Here is a 17801-nt window from a genome sequence, read left to right as displayed (position 1 = left end):
GCCAATAAACCGACCCAACCTGACCCGTGAACAGCCCTACTGAATATGATCGAATATGAGCTTATTACAACACTACATTCATTAACCGCATAACCCACAACCTCTTATTGAAAAAGATTCAAATTTGGATTTTTGGTTGAAAAGCATCAAATTTACCATCACACCACATTCAATTACTTGTCATAATTATATAAATTTAACTGTTAAACATTTTCTCTATTTTAATGCATGCCATACAAAGCTAAGAAAACAATCGATTATTGGAATTTGTATGCTTATAAACGTTATCAATAATTATATTGCTTTTCATAAAAATAAGGATATACATCTATATTTTTAGTTGTTCTTGAAGTTGTCTGATCTGAAGTGTTCTGAACCGAGGACACAGTCAGATAGTCCTACCAATTGGACGAGGCCGAGGTGGAAGGACGAAGCCGCGGAGTTGTTCCCCGGGTAGGTACTCCGATGCTCAAGTCAGTAGGGTAGAGAAGGGTGCGGCCGGGCCAAGCAAGTTGAAATAGAGCTGGTCCAAGTTGAAGAGATAGTGTAAAGAGGTATTCAAAGAATTTAAACCCAAAAAATCCTTTACCTTGACTGGGGAATACCTACTCACAGTTGGGCGTTCATGTCCTAGACGGATAGAGCTTTTGGGGTTGTTGAGATGAGGGCATCCGCCAAGGTCTTCAAGAGGATTCCTCTTCCCGGGCAGAATTCACTTCCTTGTCCATGTAGAATACTCCTTCTTAGTCATGCTCTTCGTTATACATGGTGTCAATGTGGCCTGAGAGGGGGGCGACCGCAGAGATAGCCACATGGCATCCTTGGCCAGCTCAACCATCACCTGAACAATTCTATTAATTATTTTCAACATTTTCCAAATGTATTTCTTTTTTTCTGTTTTTGATTCTTAGTTTATTTCGGTAATTCACACTTCAGACAACTTATTAGTGTGTATCATTTCATTTGCATATAACATATTTATGGTCATAGTGTTGTTAATGTATTATTTTTTAGAAATGATCAAATTTTCCTAATGTATCCATGCACATCCATGTGCCCTGGTGTGTTCTTACTATTTGCTTTTCCAATGCTCTTTGTTTTTTTTTTTTTTTGATATATACTAGTGTAAGAATATGTGCTATATATGTGTGCAAATATCAATCATATATGATATATGATATATGGCATTTGGGTTTAACTTGTATGGCCTAAATGGAACCCAAGGAAAGTATATGCATTACATAGTACAGATATCAAACCTTGGCTACTGCTAGGGCGGAACTACATTATAAGGTGGGGAATGGTATGCCATGTTTGGTCCGCTACTGCTAGCATCATTCTTTCAATTCTTATTATGGGTAAGAATGAACAAGAAGGTGAGTACACTGTCCAACAAAATGAATCACATGAAAGCATTCGGTTACAAATTTTTTTCCATGTGCCTCATTCATTTTACAATGAAAAATGAGTTCAAGGCATAAAAATTAAAGTAACTTGCATTATGAAAAATAATAGGGCCTCATATTGCTCATTTTGATTCTTAAAAAAACCATTCCTATTGCTACCAAATATGGAGCCAAGGGAAACAACATAATTTTTAGCATCGGAGGATTGTTGCTACCAAATATGAAGCTGAGGGCAACAACATAATTTCTAGCGCCCGAGGCCAATAGGTCCAACCTGCTGAGAGAAAGAAGAGGTTAGAGGCCTCAAGAGTTATCCTAGGGGTGAAGACTCTGACGGTCAAATTAGTACAATGCTGCAAGGGATCAAACCAAGCAAGAGACGAGGCTTAGAGCTTAAGTTCCAATGTATTTACCTCAATGTGGGAGCCCCTTTTTATAGTTGAAGTTGCCTTAGAGGAGGAGTAGGTGGGAGCAGGTGGCGGCAGTTAGTAGTGGTTGGTGATGAACGGCCTGGATACATCCGGCTAACGCCATGTGACAAGATCCCCAAGTCAGCCAGATAATCCTACATCACTTGCCCCCCACTTTTGAGGCCAGTTGGCGAATTGTGCGGAGGCATCGGCCTCAGCCAAAGAGAGTATGGAAGATATGCGTAAAGGCATAGGCCTCGGCTGCAAAGCTCTTCTCAGTGGTTGTGCGGTAATTGCTCCTCCATTCACCCTTTGTGTTTGTAAAGGACCATCACAGTCTAAGGGGATGTAACCGTGGCTCGTGCAGGGGTAGGCTATTTACGTCCGTTTTTCACTCCCCATAAGGGCATTGATGTCACCCATCGTATGACCATACGAAGGACGGACGTTGGGGTCGACTGAGTGAAGCCACGCACACGACGATATGGGGGGCCTAGTTTGGTGTATCCTTGAGCTGAAGTTGACAAGAAAACCGGCCCTATCTCTTGGCGTTGTTTCGTCTCCTGAGGTTGGTGCCACGTGGAGCCCATCAGTTCGGGCTATCAAATTGATAGGTCCACAGATGTTGGACCAATTGGATATGAGCCGTACATTTTTCTTTAAATAGGTAGGCTGGTTGAGCGAGTCTTCATCATTTGCTCAAAACCTTCTACCTTAGAGCTACTGAGGACATCTCAGCTATCAATAACCAACATCTTTAGGTAAAGAGTTCCTGTCCCCAACATGTCGGCTTCGGATTCTGGTTGTGAGGCTTATAACCTTCCTAACTAGAGTACTTCTAGCAGCCCTCCTAGAAGTGATGGGAGTGACAGTAGTGACTATGGGAGTTCCTCTCGGATGTCTAGAGTTCAAGTGTTGAGGAATAGGGTCGCGTCTCGCAGGGCCGAGCGTGACCAACAGAGGGCAAACTTTACCAATGAGAGTACAGGTTCCATGTGGCCAAGGACCGATGCCCTAGGGAATGTTCTTAGGCTCCCTAATGTGGTAAATGTGTAAGAGGTCGAGGAGCCCATGGCTGAGGAGCGGGATGAGGTAGAGCACCGAGGCGTGACGCTAAGGCATTATCCCCACTTTGACCTAGATAACACTCTCGGCAAGGGGCAAGTCAGCACGTTAGTCGAGAAGTACTACATTCTGGGGGACTATAGGGTTAGAGTCCCATGCTTGGGTGATAGGGCATGGTTTGCTCTTGAAGGGGGGCGTGCATCCATGAGCATTACCTTCACTTCAGCTTGTGGTTCCCCTTGTACCCCTTCATTCCCAAGATCCTGAACCACTATAACCTCACCCTTAGCCAGCTCGCTCCCAATGCCATTAGGACAATAGTGTCCATATTGGTGATGACCCATCTACAAGAGGTGTCAATGACATTGAACATATTTCAAAGTTTGTTCGCGCTAAGGAAGCATCCTGATGGGGAAGGCTTGTGGTTATTCCAAGGCCAACGGGGAAGGGTGGTGGAAAAACTGCCATCTATCCACAACTGAAAGAAGAAATTCTTCTTTGTTAGTTGCCCCCAAGTAGGATTGGCAACGAGGTGAGACAAGGATGGGGAGCCTCTCCCTTTCCCCGTCCCTACGAAAATCCCCATCCCCATCCCTGTCCCCGCTAACGGGGACAAGGTTATCCCCATCCCCATAATTTTTTATAATGTTAACCATTTTGTTTTTATTTTTATTTTATTTAAAAATAAAAATGAAATAAATAAAATTTACAACCTATTAAAAAATATTCAAACATATTTTTAAAATGTTAATATATAGACATATGTGTACATATATAACGTATGCATACATATATACATATATATTAGTGGGGATCCCACGGGGTGAGGATCGAGGTCCCCATGGGGAGGGGAGTGTTCTTCCCATTCCTGCCTTGTCCCCACTAACGAGGATGAAAATTTCCCTATCCCTATCCCCACAAGGGAAAATCATCCACATCTCCGCCCCATTCGAGGCGGATCCCCACGGGGATCAGGGAAATGGGGAGAATTGCCATCCTTACCCTTAAGGCTGGTCCTTTCGGTTGAGTTTAGGGAACCCAGATACGCTGGCCAATAGGATTTAGCTATGTAGCAGCGATGAGGAGAAGGTCGTAATGAATCAGCTTCGACTGGGCGTGACGATTCATGCTGAATCCTTGGTGATGGCCGACCTTAGTCCTACCCCCTTTGTATTGACATTCCCATTGTCTGCTAGTTGTGAAATTGCTTGAGTTTTGTTGGTGCTTTTCTGATTCGTTTGCTTCTCTTGTTCATAGAAATGGAGGGCAACAAAAAGGCGATGTTGCTAGAGGCCATGGCGTCTAAAAGAGTCACTAAGAAGGGAGCTTCCAGGACTACACCTCGGTGTCCGTCAGAGGAAGAGGTAGCTAAACAACGGGCCGAGGTCGAGGCAGCCCATAAGAAGATACTAGCACAGAAGCACCTTGTGGAAATGACCCAAGACCTTCATGCCAAAAGATTTCAACTGTGTGTGTAGCACCAACCCAAGGTTCCCTTGGGTGGGTCACATCTGGTGATGCCTCAGTCATCTAACCCCTAGGAGAACGAGCCGCTCACCACTTGTTAGACCTTTCGACCACAGTGGGGTGTCCAAGAGGGGGACTCCCTATCGGTTCCTAGCATCGGTCGGTAGCTAGCGGTCAACATGGTCCTTCCCAGGGACTACTAGTCCAAGATGCAACATTCAGTGGATTTGGTTCGGGACACACTTTTAGACAAGGTCGTTGAGGTATGCACACACTTCTATGAGTCTATTGTGTCACTGAGATCTTCTTGGCGGAATGTGACAAACTATTTTCCTTTTTCATGTGCAGATGGTCTCTTGCTCGATTAGCCTTTGCGATAAGTTCAAGGTGTTGCTCTAATAGCTTTGGTAGGCGCAAGAGGAGATTGAGCACCTAAAGCAGCAGATGGCTGAGGCGCAGTCCAGTTGGGAGGAGGCCAAGGGTCGGGCACGCAATGTACATTAGCGTCACAAGATGGTCAAGGTCGAGGTGGTGAATCACAGGGAGCTTGGGAAGGAGCTAAAGTCCTCCCTAGCATCAATGGAGTAGCAATTGGAGGAGTCGGTTGCAAAGGCATTCAAAAATTGCAAGACCTTGGAGGAGCATGAGATGAACTTTACAACATTTGCCTCCTAGGCTTACTTAGAGGGATTCGATGACTACAAGGCTCAATTGACGAAGATCCTTCTGAGCTTCGACGTTGACTAGTTGGATCGTTCGTTACTAAAGCTCAACATATAGTAGATATACTAGGGATGAACGAGAACACAACTACCGATGTTGACACCACAAGTTGTTCCATAGGAGCTATCAAAGTCTTGGAACTCCTTTTCTCAATGAAAAAGAGAGAAGGTGATTGTGGCCAAGGCTGACATCATGCTAAGTGTGTCATTACGCAAGGGCTTTGTGGCCGAAGTCACGAGTGGTTGCCTTAGTGGGGAAATGCCATTTACTTAGTGTGTTGTTCGTCGTGTTTTTTATTAAGTAATTGACTGATGTTATCTCTTTGGCCTCCAAAGACTCTCTTCTTTAAGGGTTTCTGAGGCCGAGGCTAGGGTCGTGGCCTAACTTATCAACAATTGTCAAGTTCTCGGAAGCTCTTCCCATAGTCACAGAAGGTCAAAAGGCAACTAGGCATATGACTCATAAAGTGTCTTATGCCTTAGGACGATGCCTCCTAACTTGAACATATAACCTCAAGGAATGCCGTATGTTGCATGCAACTAGCCAAGGGGGCCATCACCTAGTCCGGGCCTATAACCTTAAGAAAGGTTTTATGCTGCAGTTGGTCGGCTGAGGGGTCCTAATAGCTAGAGAGGATGAGAACATTTACACAAAGAAAGATTTGAGATGAGAGGAACTTACACTTTTCATTTACAGTTTAACACTAAAGTAATTACGCTATTATTGATAGAACATCTAGAGATTTTCAAAGTTCCATGTACGAGGTACAAGTCTTCCACCCATTTACTCCAACTGAAAGGTGTTGGGTCCTACTACATGTTTGACTCTATAGTGCCCTTCCCAATTTTGGCCAAGCTTTTCAATGCTAGGCTTAGGAACCATGACTTTTCTAAGGACGATGTCACCTTCCTTGAAGTGATGATCTCTGACTCGGGAGTTGTAGTATCTTGCAACTCTTTGTTGGTATGTCGCGACCTTGATTTGAGCTTGCTCTCAAGCACTTTCCAATAGGTTGAGGTTGTTCCTTAACTCTTCACTGTTTTCGACTTCCTAGTATGCCTTGGTTCGAAGTGTCGACCGGGCGATCTCTACTGGGATGGTAGCCTCTATCCCATATGTCAACTTGAAGGGGGTTTCACCCGTGGCAATCCGAGGTGTCATTCGGTATGCCTAGAGAAAGCTATACAGTTCATCTGCCCAAAGCCCTTTGGCTCTATCTAATCTTGTCTTTAGTCCATCTAGGATAGTCCTATCGGTGACCTCGGCTAGCCCATTAGTTTGAGAGTAGCCGATTGAGGTGTACTGCTGCCTTATCCCTAGGCTTCTACACCATTCTCTGAACTTGGAGTCATCAAACATCGATCGTTGTCCGTGACTAGCATGTATGGGATGCCAAATCGACAAATGGTATTTTTCTAGAAGAAGCTCTGAATTTTCTTGGCCGTAATAGTTGCCAAGGCCTCAACTTTGACCCACTTAGTGAAGTAGTCTACTGAGGGCCGAGAGGATCGTCGCAGGCCGATGAAGGATGTTGGAGTGCCTTTGGCATTGATCTCACTTCTGTACCAACTCGATAGTGTCCTTCTAGATGGTCGACCAGAAATATCCTTGTTTGAGTACCTTCTATGCTAGGGCCCTGGCCCCTAGATGGTTGTCATAGATGCCTTAATGAATCTCTTTTAGCATATACTCATCTTCCTATAGGCGGAGGCATCTAAGGTAAGGCAGGGTGAAGGAGGCAGGGTGGAGGATCTTCTGTACAACTTGCCTTCGAGTACAATGTACCATGCCGACTGCTATCGGACTCTCCTTGCCTCATTCCTATTGGATGGTAACTACTCATGTTGCAAGTACGCGAAAATGGGATTCATCCAACAAGGTTTAGCTTGGATGGGGCACACTTACATCTCTTTAATGCTAGGATGTGTCAAGCTCTCAATGTGTACAGTGCAACTGAGGGCTGACCCTGAATTGCTTGCAAGTTTTGATAGGGTGTCAACTTGTGTATTCTCGGCCCATGGGACCTAATGTAGAGCAAAGTGCCAGAAGTGGCCGGTTAGCTCTTAGACTTTGGTCAAGTATTTGGCCATATTTGGCTCTCTAGGCTCATACTCTCCATTCACTTGGTTCACAACCAATTGTGAGTTACTGAAGACCTTAATGTGCTTGCTTCTATGGTCTTTTGCAAGTTGGAGGCCAACTAGCAAGGCCTTGTACTCGACTTCATTGTTGAAAGTAGGCAAACGAAACCGTAATGCATATTCCAGCTTGTTATCATTTGAGGTGAGAAGTATGAGGCTTGTTCCACTTCCCTTGGCAGTGGAGGATTCATCTACGAACAAGGTCCAAGTCGGCAACTACTCCTCATTCTCGAGGCCTTGGTTGTGGCTGTGGCTAAAGGTGCACTCAACCAAGAAGTCTGCCAATGCTTGTGCCTTTATTGTAGGCCTCGACTAATAGTGCAGGTCGAACTTCGACAAATCGATGACCCACTTGGTTAGCTGACCCAAGGTCTCAGGCTTTGAAAGCATCGACTTGAGGGATTGGTTAGTTAACACCAAGATGTTGTGGGCTTGAATGTAAGTTCTCAGTTTCCTGACCAAGATCACTAATGCAAAGACTATTTCTTCTACTTCTAGGTATCTGGTCTCGACCCCGTGGAGCCATGGTTTAAAGTATCGATTATCATATCTTTTGAAAATGATATGATCTGAAACACCTGTTTCCAGGTGTTTTGGAACCCCAACTTTTTTAATTAAAAAAAACATGTTTTTAGCTTCCCAAAAAAACAAACTTTGAAAAAACTAAAAAAATAGAGTTTCGGGCATTTCTATGTACCGATACGATACTACCGAAACACGTATCGTATCGATACTTTGAACTTTGTGTGGAGCACCTTACTGACGTAATATATTGGCCTCTGAACTCCCTTGTCTTCCCAAACCAACACCAAGCTGACTACCTTGTCCCCAGCCAAGAGGTACAAGAATAAGGTTTCTCCTGGAAGGGGCCTCATCAGCAATGGTGGTGACACAAGGTAGGACTTTAACTCCTCGAAAGCTTTCTAGCAATCTTCAGTCCATTGGAAATCCTTCAACTTCTTGATGGCTTAGAAGAAGGGTATTTACCAGTCGACCGACTTGGACATGAATCGGATGAGGGCCGCGACTCGACTGGTGAGCCTCTGGATTTCTTTGATTAATCTAGGAGGCTCCATGTCCAATATGGCTTGTATCTTCTTAGGGTTAGCCTCTATGTCTCATTGGGTGACTATAAAACCCAAGAATTTTCTCGAGGTGACCCCAAAGGTGCATTTGGTGGGGTTCAACTTCATATTGTATTTTCTTAGTACCCCAAATATCTTGTTGAGGTTTAAGGTGTATTGGCTAGCCCTAAGACTCTTCACAACCATGTCGTCAACATAAATCTCGATGTTCCTACCCATCTGCTCTATGGAAATCTTGTTCACCAGTCTTTGGTAAGTGGCACTAGCATTCTTTAGTTTAAAAGGCATTACCTTGTAACAGTAGGTGTTGTGATCGGTGATGAATGAGGTCTTTTCCTCATCAGACGGATGCATCTTTATTTGGTTGTAGGCAGAGAAAGCGTCCATGAAGCTTGGTAGCTCATACCCTGTGGTAGCATCAACGAGGTGATCAATCCTTGGAAAAGGAAAGCGGTCTTTGGGGCAAGCTTTGTTGAGATCTACGAAGTCAATGCATATACATCATTTCCATTAGATTTCTTAACCATGACCATGTTAGATAGCCATTTGGGATAGTGTACCTCTCTTATGAAATCGGCGCCAAGTAGCTTGTCCACCTCCTCTCTGATGGCTTTCCAACACTCTAATGCAAAGTTCTTCTTTTGCCGAAACTCAGGTCCACGCTTAGTCTGTGAGTAATGACCGAGGGGTTAATTCCTAGCATATCAGTAGCAGACCAAGCAAACACATTGATATTGGCTTTGAAGAAGCTTACTAGTTTGGAAAGTATGTCCTGAGGGAGGCGAGACCTGACTTGTACTATTTTCTCAAGCTCGGCCTCATCTAGGGGAACCATGATGAGGTCCTTGGCCAGATGACCTCGGCTGGACGGTTCATCCCTAAGGTTAAGCCCCTCTAGTGGTGGTAGGGTTTCCTTGTTCTTTCCTTTTAGCGCTATAATGTAGCATTGTCTGGTAGCTAGGGGTGTCAATTGGATTGGATTTTGTCTAATTCGATCCAATCCAATGTGAGTCCATTATAAATGTACCAAGTCCAATCCAATCCAATGAATATTTTGGACCATTTTAGACCAGTCCAATTCAATGTCTGGACCATCCAATCTGTTCAAATTTGTTTTGATTTAGATTGGTTTCAACCCAAACCTGGTCCATTAACACCTATATTCTTATCTTATATTAATGCACCAAATATTGGCTTACTCCAACCCAATCCAATATAAATTTATTATGGACAGACTAGGTACAATCCAATCTAATAAATATTTTGGACTGAATTGGTCCAATCCAATCTATCCAAATTGATTTTGGATTGGATGGGTCCAATCCAAAACTGGTCCATTGACACCTTTACTGGAAACTTGCTGATTTCCCCTAACCTCCCCTACACCATGCTCCATGGGGAACTTCATGGTGAGGTGGTAATACGAGACGACCGCCTTGAGTGTGTGAAGGGACAAACCCCCTATGATGGCATTGTAAGGTGAGACTATCTTCATGAACAAGAATTCAGTCACCCGAGTGACGCGTCGAGGTCCAGTCCCTACGGTAACTGGTAGGGTTATTTTTCCTTCAAGTTTGATAGTTGCTCCAGAGAAGTTGACGAGTGGCACATCAACAAGTTGTAGTCAGTTTGGTGTCAGCTACATCTTCTCAAACATCTTATAGAACAAGATGTCGGCTGAGGAGCCATTGTCTATGAGGATTCTTTTCACAAGGTAGTTGGTGATGGTCAGTGGCACCACCAACACATTGTCATGGGGCACAGATACCCCCCCGTAGGTCATCGTCTAAGAAGGAAATGAGGTCTTTCGACCTCAGCCTCTTCGGTGCTTGGATTTTGATATTGTACTATTGGGCGTATGCTTTTTGAGACGAGGCGGATGCTCCTCCCAAAGCCGAGCCTCCAACTATGACCTTAATAACTCTAGCCAGGGGACAATGATTGCAAGGCTCAGCTTGTGGCTACTGCGAGGATGATATTGGGGCATCGCCTTCAACAAAATCCTTTAAGTGCTCATGATGGATGAGGGACTCGGTCTCGTTCTTGAGCTCGTAGAAGTCCCCGGTGTCATGGACGGTGCCATGTTTAGTGCTTCTTGGGGTTCCCCCTTCTTGGATTCCTCTTTAGCTTAGCTGGCCACTTCATAAATTCTTCCTTCCTTGCTTTATTATGTGTGTTTAGGAGGAGTTTAGCGGTGTGTACTTATTAAAGGAAGTGGTCAGCGGCTTCTTCACTCCACCTTTGTTGGTGGGACCATCGCCGTGACCCAAGCCCCGCCGTCGTCCCGACTAGTCATTATGCGATGGTGTTGACTACCATGATTCTTGTGCTCAGCGTAAAACCCTACGGGGTCAGCCCCTTAACTACCCATCCGAGGGGTCTTGGAACGGGGTTTGCCAGCCTGTCGGCTGTAGTGGTCTAACTCCGAGGGGTCGGCTCTCTCTGGGCCACCCAAGTGTTGGCTTATCGAGGTATGGGTGGATCGCCCATTGTGTTGTCCATGGCTTCCAACAAGGAAGCTCTTGCCCGACGCCCTATGTTGTTCAGTTGTTGGGCTAGGTTGTCCATTCTTTTTAGGACTAGCTCTAACTGGTTAACTATGACTAAGTTTCGGACGTCAGGGATGGGGTCTTGCTTGCCAGCCATTTTAGGGACATTAGTTGATTAAATTGGGTTTGTTTTTTCTTAAGGGGAAGTTTTGAAGACATTCCCACAAACGGTGCCAATTGTTGCAGCCAAATGTGGATCTGAGGGAAACGACATAATTTCTAGCACCTAAGGCTGACGGGTCCAACCTGCTGAGAGAAAGATGTTAGAGTAGCGTTTTTGTTTAGATAGCCTGTATTTGCCATGCTATGCTACCCCAAAATATCTAAAAAGCAAGGTTTTTAAAACTGAACCAGACAACAAACCATTCAGGGGTCCAGTTCCTAGGTTAAACAGTCTGACCATTCAAATCGAATGGATGACCCATTCTGACAAAAAAATTAAAAAATTAAAAAACATAAAAACAACCAAAAACTATTGTCTTAGTCGACGGTTCAAATGGTTCGACCACTTGGGTCAGTGAACCAATGACCAAATCAACGATTTTTTGCTAAAAGACAACTTCTAGGGTGAAATAGAACCGGTCAAGTGACCAATTCCCGGTTTTTCTAGTCTAACTGTCTGGTCTGGTCTAGTTTTGAAAACATTGCTAAAAAGCTTTTTTTTTTCCGTTTTCGTATTTTGGTTAATAGATTTTTCAATTTTGTAATTCATGGCTAAACTGACAGTTTTAAAGTGTTTAAAAACACAAACATTATCATTTTTTTTGTTTACTTTTAATGCTAATTTCTAACAGAGAGAGCATACTTTATAATTTCGCTCAAATATGAAGGAATTTAGAGAGGTCAAAGTATAGATAGGGGTGAGAAATCAGGTCTAGGCAAGATTTAGGGTCAAAAAAAAAAAAAGCTCAAACTCTTGAGCCTTGGCCCCGACTGTGGATCAAAAATCCAAAACAAGCCTATATAACATTGTGGGTTAGGTTAAGGCCCAGCCAAATTATGCCCCCAAGCTTAGAAGAGTTGATCATAAAACGAAATGCAAATTGTAGAAACTTCCCCTAAAGATTTTGACCATTTCTGAAACCTCCCCTGAAGTTTGGTAACTACAATCATCTCTCTTGAACTTTTTGACAGAATTGTAAACAGACCCCTCTTTTAGAATACTCTAACAAGAGACACGGAAATGTCCAAAATACTCATACATTTACTATTGGAGATAGTTTCTACATAGTTTCTACAGAAAAAAAAAATACAAGAACTTTATGAACAACAAAAAAAAATAAGAGTATAGCGTTGCAGCTTTATTAGGTGAGAGATTGATAAAAGGGTAAATTTAAAAGATAAATCAATTTCCATAAAAAATTGGAAAGGATTAAAGTAGTGACTGATGAAGAAAAAATAAAAAAAAATAAACATTTTAATCAAAAAACAATTGCATAGATATTTAGAACATTTTTTCATACCTCCTATTAGAGGATTCTAAGAGAAAATATCTACTCGCAACTATGTAAGAGAGTTGATGGAAGGTGATTTCAATTACCAAAACTTGAGGTGACATTTCAGAAATGGCCACAATCACAAACTTAAGGGAGAGTTTTAGTTCCTTAAAGCAATTATCACCTTTTACATCATCTTTATGGATTAGTGTCATGACGTCATTTGCTTAATATCGTCGAAATGTTAATGAGGACAAAGTAGAAAGGAGGTCACCTATAAAATTCTGATCTGCGCTGATTGGTCATTGTCCCAGTGCGTGGTTAATTATTAAAAAAAGTAGGGAAGAGATGAATTGAAAAGCATTTGTGATTGTGACCCGTATTTTTATCATGTAAATTAATACCAAAGCGAAGAGAGCTCCCCTGCCTTCAACTTCCCATACGTCACATGTGATCTATAACATACATTGTATATCAAAGCATTTATCCCATACCCACTTGATTTCAACTTTAACCAATGACAAACCCAAAAATCCTTGCCAAGAACAATTGCAGTTGCCAATCGACTCTCTGTTTATTTTATTTTTATTTTGATGATTGCCTACTTGCTGCTTTGCTTTTCGTATCCTTAAACAAGCAACTTTTATTTTGTTTTCACCAATGCAAATAATCAAAATACCAAGATTAATTCTTTTATTTTGTTTTCTCAAGAAATCGAACCACGAGAAGATTAAATCATCAGAGATAAAAGCCTGTTTGATTGCAATGCAATTTTATTTGCACTAGTACAAAGGCATGGGAGTGCAAATGAAAAAAACGTAAACTCTGGTTTAATTTTATTTTGAGTTTTACGTTATTTTGCTTTAGGTCTTAATTTATTTTATTTATACTGTAAATCAAACAAAATAAATTAAAATTTAAAATAAAAAATAGATCATAATTTACATTCAAATCATTTGCATTGTTATTGTTTTGCATCGAGGCAAATTTATTTGCCCTTTATGATCCGGCCTATTGCCTATAATTCATGTGTATTTGGACAAAAACCTCCACTTGCCTACAAGCTTTTAACAGCTATTTGTCCGTGGTTCACCATTAATGCAACTCGTGGAAAGGGTAAACTGATGCTAATTCAAACAATTCAAGGCTCGGTTTGGAAAGAGTACAAATACAAATATATATATAACGTAAATACATACAAAATAAAATAAAATATAAGCTTTTATACTCTACATATTTGCATTTATACTTTTTTCAAACTCATCACAAATAACAATTTTTCTCAAGACCATGCATTGGTGATTGCTTTAATGCTCAACTTACAAACTATAACTTAATAACATAGAATAACTTAAAACCGTGGTTAAAGGTTAAAAAAAAACGTAGCTATAGACCTATAGCTACGGTTTAGCTATGGACAGAAAACCGTAGCCTATGTTCACATGGCTATAACCTATGGCTACGGTTCAACTAATCCGTGTCTATAACTCATCTATAGTTATGGTATCTGTCCATAGCTAAAGGGTGAATACAAACCATATGAACCTTTAGCCATGGTTTGAACCGCAGCTAAAAGATGCATATAGCTACGGCTTTTAAATTATTCGTAGTTATATACCCAAATCTATAATCACGGATTCTTATAAAGCCGTAACTATAATTCTTCTATTTATAGCTACGGTTTGCTACAAAATCATAGCTAAATGTACTAACCTATAACCACAGTTTTTTTTTTTTTTTTACTAAAACCGAAGTTAAATACTCTAACCTATAACTACAGTTTTTTGACAAACCGTGGCTAAAAGATGCAATATATGCCCACAATTTCTTGGAAAACCATAACTAATTGTTTCAATCTATAGAAAAACTGTGGATATATTCCAAATAAAATAGTAAAATAATGACAATTAGGATTGCCACCTTAAAGCAACACCTATTTTATTCATACATCACATAAAAATTATATAATAACTTCAATACATGCCACATATAATTGGAATATATCCATTGTTCTACCAAAAAAAATACACCATTGTTTAAAATGTATTACAAACGTCAAATTTCCCTCAATACACGTTAAAGTCTACATGACTTTCAAAAGAAAATAGAGAAATTTTAAATATAAAAGAATTATCCATTGCTTCAACTATGCTTTAAGAGTCACTTGTTGCATCTTTAACCTACAAAGAAAAACAAAAAAGAAATTAGAACAATGGGGATGGTTGTAATGTGTTTGTTGTCTCTATGTCATTAGTGAATAAAGGTCAATGGGGATGGTTGGTCATCAGTGTTATAGACTGAATACTAGATTTTGGACAGTATGACCTGAATAAGATAATGTCGCAACACAAAAAGGTTTCACTAAGAGGGGAGAAGAGAAGAAATCTAACTATTGGGCTGGGTTTGAATCGGTTCAGGAATAGGTGGAACCGGTTCCAAACCGATAATAATCGTGACAATATATCCGGAACTAGAGTTAACTCATTGGTTCTGATTCCTAGAACCATAAGCAACCTAATCAGTTCATGAACATTGGGTTCGTCGGGTCGAACCTAACCCATTAAATGCCCTATTTCTATGTAATATAAAATAACATATATATTATCTATAATATACATATAGTTAAATATATGTGGGTCAAGTTAAGACCAAGGCAGATTTAAAGTATTAGGCCTATGCCCAATCCTAAAATTTGGGGCTCTAATGAGGGCCCAAGCCTCGACCAGGGTTAAATACAAAATCTAGGTCCAAGAGCGAAATTTTCCAACTCGCTAAAATGATCACCCTTGTTTTATGGCAAAAATAGAAGGGTATGGTGCCTTTAGTACTTTAAAACACAGGTAAAAAAAAAGTTACCCAAGACCAATTCATTAGTTCTTGGGTTAGACCAATTTGGTGGATGGTTTTGGCTTGTTTTTTTGGAGTAAATAGGCTTAGGTGTATGATCGAATTGGTTATGGGTTGGGTCATGGTTTAACAATAATCTGACTAGTTGCTCTTGTCCAACTTTCTAAACATTGGTTAGTGTTATATGTTTTATTATATTCAGAATAAATAATGTTGTTTTGAAATATGTAGTATCTTTCACAAATAAAGAAAAGTTAAAAATTATACTTTGAGGCAAAAAAATTGGTAAAGTGGTTGAAATAATTTACTAAATAAATTATTAGTTATTATTTAGTTAATAAAATAATAAATAATAATTATTTATCTATATTGTATAACTATTACTTTTATTAATAATTTATTTATGAATTTAAATAATTTAGTTAATTGTCAATATTATTTTCATTCATAGGTAATTAATTAATTTACTATTAGTGGTTTTCATATTTAAATTATTATTTTCTATTAATTATTAATTTACTTAAATAATTAAATTAATTTTTATGATTATTTTTAATTAATCAAATAATAATTAATACTTATTTATTTCTATTTTAGAAATTATTTTCTTTTAATTAATGTACACCTAGGTACATCTCCCCTCATCTCCTATTTTATCTCACATTCTCACTGATTTCTTCGATTCATTTTCTCCTCTACTTTTGGCATTACAGACTTGGTTATCGGAATCCATGCCTTGGAGATATCACACCAGGCATCTAACACTCTTCTAATTGAAAGTGATCCATAACAATCAAGGTACTAAAGCCGATCGAGGTGACACCTTATCAGCCAATTTCTCGAGAAATCTTCCAAATTTTGGCAGCAACAATTAATATTAAACTTACTAAGCTTAACACAATCTATGTATGGTATACCAAACTGTAAAATAACTGTTTGCAAGATAATGGATTTGTTTGTTTGTTTGCAAGATAATGAGTTAATGACGTGAGAAATGCTCATTCTCATATATAAAACTCAGGTGGTCTCTCAGTCAAATGTGAAATAAATGTTTCAAGTCTCATATTTCAGAAATGTGACACCCACTGTATAAGTGCAGACTACTAACTACATAAGAAGGAAATCATAATATCTACTCTTATTATAATGAGTCCATTTATTTTCACTGTAGTTCATTAGAAAACACCAAAAACCATATCATCCAATCTTGAACATTTTTCTACCCCTTAGAGAAAAAAGAAATAACTTCCATTTGATGATAACTAGATAAAGATGGAGAAAGTTAGTCTAAGCAGATTAATTATTCCTTTTTTATACAACTTTACTGCCTCTACTACATTGAAGGGTTATGGACAAATTCATCCATCAGATAAGGGATACACGTTCACTTTCATAGTCCACACAAGTCTTGTATCCTAGTCCACTGACAATGCTTCTTTTGAACGCAGGGATTTTCTGATAAAATTGACCACATGAACAAGGGGAAGTAAGTTAAAAAACATTTGGCCATTATGGAGACCCAACCAAATTTCTTTTTCATTTAAAGACTTTTCTAAATGACCAAATTAGCAAATCCAATCAGCAGATCATTACTTCTTTTGTACCTTTTTTTGTTGTAAGTGTAAAATATCGAATTGTATTAACCAAAAGACACAGTTACAAAGAACCCTGCATACTAAGGCACAAAATATTGGGGATGTACAATAGGATCTATAAGGCACAAAATCCTGCTGACGTGGAACCTAGTATGATGTAATAAAAGGATTTCTCAAAAATTTATATCCATCAACGATCAACCTAACATGGGTCCCACACAAATCTTGCTGATGTCGCACACAAATCTAATACGATGTAATAGAAGAATAAATCTTGCTGATGTGGCACTATTTAAGTCAAAAAAATATTTGAAAATTTACACATGGGTCCCACACAAATTTCCTACCATTCACATGTGACCAAGAATAAAAATAAAAATAATTATTTTTCATTTAACAATTAACTCTTAATAAAATAATGAATTATTAATAAAGCAGAAAAATAATCTACCTCTTTCAACTTAAAAATAGGTGGGTTCCACTTAAAATTCCCACCTATTGACACCTAACCAAGAGTAAAAAACAAAATAATTATTTTTATTAATAATTAATTATTCATGAAATAAAATTTATTAATAAAACAAAAATTAATCACTCAACTTAAGTAGTTTCAAGGCAAAAAACAAGTGGGTCCCACCTATTCACATTTAACCAAGAATAAAAACAAAATAATTTTTATTTAATAATTAATTATTAATAAAAAGAAAATAATGAATTATTAATAAAATAATTAATAAATAATTTCCAAAAAACTTAAAAAAGTATTAATGAAATAATAATTCATCATTAACTATTTATTAGTTATTTGATTACTAATTAATTATTTTCTATTAATAACAAATTATAAAACAAAATAATTATTTTGTTTTTGTTCTTGTTCAGATGTGAATAGGTGGGAATTTTAAGGGGGACCTACTTGTTTCTTCCCCTTGAAATTACTTAAGTTGAAAGAGTTAGATTACTTTTTGTGTTATTAACAATTCTTTATTTTATTAATAATTAATTATTAAATAAAATACTTTTTTTATTAATTAATTTTATATAGAAAATAATTATTTTGTTTTTATTCTTGGTTAG

The sequence above is a fragment of the Nelumbo nucifera genome, chromosome 1 (assembly GCF_055504915.1).
Source record: "Nelumbo nucifera cultivar China Antique chromosome 1, China Antique-T2T, whole genome shotgun sequence".
In the NCBI taxonomy this organism is placed as follows: domain Eukaryota; kingdom Viridiplantae; phylum Streptophyta; class Magnoliopsida; order Proteales; family Nelumbonaceae; genus Nelumbo; species Nelumbo nucifera.
Note: the sequence above shows the minus strand (reverse complement) of the source record.